At 40.6% G+C, this 4,488-nt stretch overlaps 1 long non-coding RNA gene across 1 annotated transcript in view; it reads right to left on the reverse strand.

Annotated features, from left to right (window-relative positions):
- Positions 1-1,053: 1,053 nt before the first annotated feature.
- LOC116185472 overlaps positions 1,054-4,488 on the reverse strand; it is a 10,179-nt gene continuing 6,744 nt past the window's right edge. Inside the window, exon 2 of the long non-coding RNA XR_004150322.1 lies at positions 1,054-1,828. This is a non-coding gene — a long non-coding RNA (uncharacterized LOC116185472). The remainder of the gene's footprint in view (positions 1,829-4,488) is intronic.

Raw genomic sequence — 4,488 nt, forward strand, 5'->3', positions numbered from 1 at the left:
GAGGTATGAGCCTCGTTCATCGACGAACGGGACGATTGAATCGCGACAATTGGGACGATCGGCGCTAACGGCGTAATTAACGAGGCTGCCGTATAATGATTTCCCAGTGACACAGTCGCGTCAACGTGTCTGCCACGGCGATTTCGTTTAACGAGACTGAATGAAATTCGTTTTCGTCCTCGGCGAGATTTTTTTCTCTCCGAGGAACGATTGGTAAAAAATACGCCGTTTTTCTAAAAAAAAAAAACAAAGAAAAAAAAACAAAAGAAAAGAAGGAAGGAAGGAAGGAAGGAAGGAAGGAAGGAAGAAAAAGATCGTTATCTATTTTTGCGGACAATTATATTAATATTCGCTGGTGCGTAAAAGTAATTGGACAACGTTCTGTGATCTTTTCAAAACATCATCGGCGCCCGCGGACAAATTTTTTTCTTTTGTCCGTTTTTCGATAGAGCCGAGAAAAACTTTCGAAACTTTCGTTTTTGAACGGAAAAGGAGTAGGGTGGATAACGAGGTCGCATAGATTAGGGCAGATATCGTTGCCAACGCGGCTGTAGGAAAGCGAATAGAAGCGTCGATTTATTTGGTTTATTTTCTTTTTTTTTTTTTTTTTTTTCTTCGAGGAAGACGGCGGGATAAAAGACGGCGTATCGAGATATCGAGAAGAATACACGAAGATGGAATATCTTTAGATGTTGTTTCGCGTTGATCGATTTGAATTTTGCATGGAAAAATTGAAAAGAGAAGAATCAAATTCGTCGAAGTGAATTAATCTCGAGGGAATAATTTTCGCGCTCGTAGATTTCCGGCCGTCTCACTCCACGTCGCGGACGATACGCTGAAACGAAAATCCGGCGAGAGACGGATTATTGGTCGAGGAAGGGAAGGAAAAAAAAAAAAAAAAAAAAAAAAGAAAAAGAAAAAAACGGGGGAAGAAAAAGAAATCTTTAAGAATTAAAAGAAGATATATTATATTAAAATATCTGTGATGTAAAAAGTAACAAAATTTTGATGTATATTTTTCACAAATTATTGTAACCAGCTAGTGTATATGTGTAAGATTACGGATATAAAAGAAGAAAAAAAAAAAAAAAGAAAGAAACAAATACTATTGTAATTACGGTGTGTGGAGACAAAAAATGACGGAGTAAGAGAGAGCGGAATTTGAAAACGCCAACAAAACAAAAAGAAAAAAAGAAAAAAAAAGAAAAAAAAAACAAAACAAAGGAAAGGAAAACCGAAACAAAATATTGAGGGAGAAGCGAGATCGCGAGATTATATACGTTTATCCACACCGGTGGTCAGACGGGACCAAGATGGCGGGCATTGCTCGGAAAGTCGGGTCCAAAGATTCTCGTTTTTTCAAAGCTTTTTGCTCCATTTCGTTTAGGGTCGCGATATATTTCCTTATTACTTATTCTGGGGAACGGAACATTCGACCATCGAATCCTTCTCATTCTCATTGAAACGCGTCGAGAAAGGGCGGGAAATATGAGAAGGGGAGAATTTTAAGATAAATTTTTCGCAATATAAATTCTTCATCGTTGAAATTGAATCATTTTTATAAATCGTTTCTTCGTTGATACGTCTGTCTCGTAAAAAAAAAAAAAAAAAAAAATCGGATGCTTCTCCACCAAAAACTGGAAGATTTGGTCCGATTGGCCCTGAAACGGCTCAATGTCAGCTACCTCACAGAGTATCGTCACGTTTGGTATGGTTTGCGCAGGGGATGTTCGCGTGTTTCGGTTTCCGAAGCGAAATTGGATGGCTGTCCAATCAATCTCGATTCGTTTCTTTATCAACACGATCGTTCCTTTTAAAAATTATATATCTGTGGATCAAAATGCGGAGAAAAAACAAAACAAAATTTCATTTCGCCTCGACGATTAAGTAGAAGAAAACGGAATTTTGAACGGAACAATCGATCGACCATTGGCCAATCAGTTTCTTCGAACGGTAAACGCGCGAACTTCATTGGAGTGGGGGGTTGTGTGTAGAAATGGTCTAAACAGTTCCAAATTGTGCCTAAGTTTCGACGTTACGTTTTTACGACTCGCAACAGAACGAACGACGAATGTAATAACCGTAGCAACAAACTGAAGTTTTTTAGTTCGATGGTGGGGTTGTTCCAAAAATAATAATAAAAAAAAAAAGAAAGAAAGGAGGCAGTGAACGGGATAGAGGCAAAAAAAAAAAAAAAAGAAGAAAGGAAAAAAAATAAAAAAAAAAGAAGAAGCGATGGACGACTTTTAAGCTAAATTTTTAAAAAAAAGTATATTACCTCCGTATATACGTTCCAGGGCCGTCCGGCCGCCATCTTGCGTTCATTTTTACGTTCCGTTTTGTCGAATAAGTGCAATTAGGTACACTGACATCAGACACGAACAACACATACACGCAACTTCTACTCTTCGACACGCGCATTCACATACACATTCCATACTTACTTACACGCATACACACGCATGACAACAGACGTCGAAGAAAAATGATGAAAACGAACTGTTACGCGCTAGGTTACCGTGTTTTTAAATTCTATTTTCAATTCACGCATTCTCGAATGTTAGGATTTTCGTGATCAACGAAGAGCTGGCCTGTCGTTCACATAAGGATACACGTACACGTATACATACACACGTACAGAAACACACGAACACTTAATCACAGGATACATACACACATTCACACATACTCGCATACACTGCAAATAGCAGCCGACGTCGATTCGACGACAAAGTATGATATACGCCACTTTCAGTATCTTCGAACGCTCGTGCTTTTCTTCGTTCAATCTGGTTCTAGCACGATTATTCGTACGGTGACAAGTTTTTTTCGTACAAAAATTTAACGATCGCTCGTATTTGGATCAAATCCGGGCGTTTATTCGCCCCGTCGCGGTTTTTTAACCGCGAAAGAAAAGAAACGAAGGAACGAGGCACGCGTCCGATCGAGGATCGGAAAGGGGCGGAAGAAGAGAGTGGAAGAAATTACCGCCTGAACCAACGTATAGAAACCGAGATGGTACGGTCCGTCAACGGTCGAAAACTTGGTACCTTTCTAATTGGCTTTAATGATAAGCTCGTTGATAATTCGTAGGCTCTAGTCATGCAATGACTCTAAAAAAAAAAAAAAAAAAAAGAAGACGAGAAGTCGTCCCCCTCCCCCCGAGAAGCGATAGCGGGCGATCTTCATCGTAAATTCGTATACGTTAAAACCTGACGACGCGACGCGACAAGAAGAAGAAACTTTTACCGATTTGTGTTCAATGGGCGAACAAGTCGACAAGGCGTCGATTCGACGTCCGGCTCTGTACACCGATATATAATTATATATAGAAACTTCTAACGCGTACGCGCGTTGAGCCGCGCGCACGCGCGATCGCGCGCGCGACCCACGCGCAAGGGAAGGAATCTAAATAGATAGGTAGATAGATATACGAGAAAAAAGAAGAAGAAGAAAAAGAAGAAGAAGAAAAAGAAGAGAAAGAGAAAGAAAAAGAAAAGGGAAGAAAAATCGGAATCGATTTGAAAGCGCGAGAATGAGGAAAGAAAGAGGGAAAGCCAGTGCTCGACCACGCCTCCGACAACAGTCCGAATCGCGGATTCTCCTCGTATTGCGACTGACAGCGATTTCTTTGCAGAGCTCTCTCGCGACAATTGCGGAAACGAACGAGCTACGCGAAATCATCCGTTCTCGCTGCCTATTGGAAGAAAATTCTTTTTTTCATTATCGGGCACGCGATTCGTGTGCTCTTCGATTCGGGACACCCGCGGAAAGACAGCTGCGATCGGTCGGTACTCGGTCGGTATAGACGCTCGTACTGCTTATCGACGCATTTTGATTAAACCTTTTGTCGAATATATTTTTCGTGTATCGTTGCGCGATTATTCGATCGTCGGATCGATCAATCGGGATAAAATTAAAAATCGGTTCGGTTGATGAAATTCAAATGTTTCGGGGAATCTAAAAAATAGAGAGAGTGAGAAAATAAATAAACATATATAGAGCGATGTAAAGAAAGACGCGCGATCGCTGCTGCATATATCCGTATATCAACGGGCGTCAACGGGTGAAAACGGGAGTTCGTGAAATAAATATATTATTCGTCCATCAAAAGGTGATGTATTCTTTAAAGTACAATTACTTCTTGTTCCATATATACGAATCGAAATTACTTTCATGTTCCTATTTCGAAGTTTAAGGGGAGCGAACTGAGTCGAGTCTTGTTTGCGGCTAGAGCGATGCGTCCTCGTCGGTCGCGGATCTCATATTTCCGCGAAGGTGGCGGGCCAGATCGGAGGCGGTCGGTCACAACACTGACTATGCCTAGAAAACTTTTTCGACTAGTAGGCGTTAGGAAAACAAAAAATGGCGCCGGTACTACAGTTAGCACCGGTAGTACTCGTAGTTTGGCGCTTTAGTTGTTTGTATATCGCGTTCTTTCGTTCCTTTTCGTTTTTTTTTTTTTTTTTTTTTTTTTTTTTTTTTTTT

This window comes from Apis dorsata, unplaced genomic scaffold (genome assembly GCF_000469605.1).
Source record: "Apis dorsata unplaced genomic scaffold, Apis dorsata 1.3 scaffold_191, whole genome shotgun sequence".
Lineage (NCBI taxonomy): Eukaryota > Metazoa > Arthropoda > Insecta > Hymenoptera > Apidae > Apis > Apis dorsata.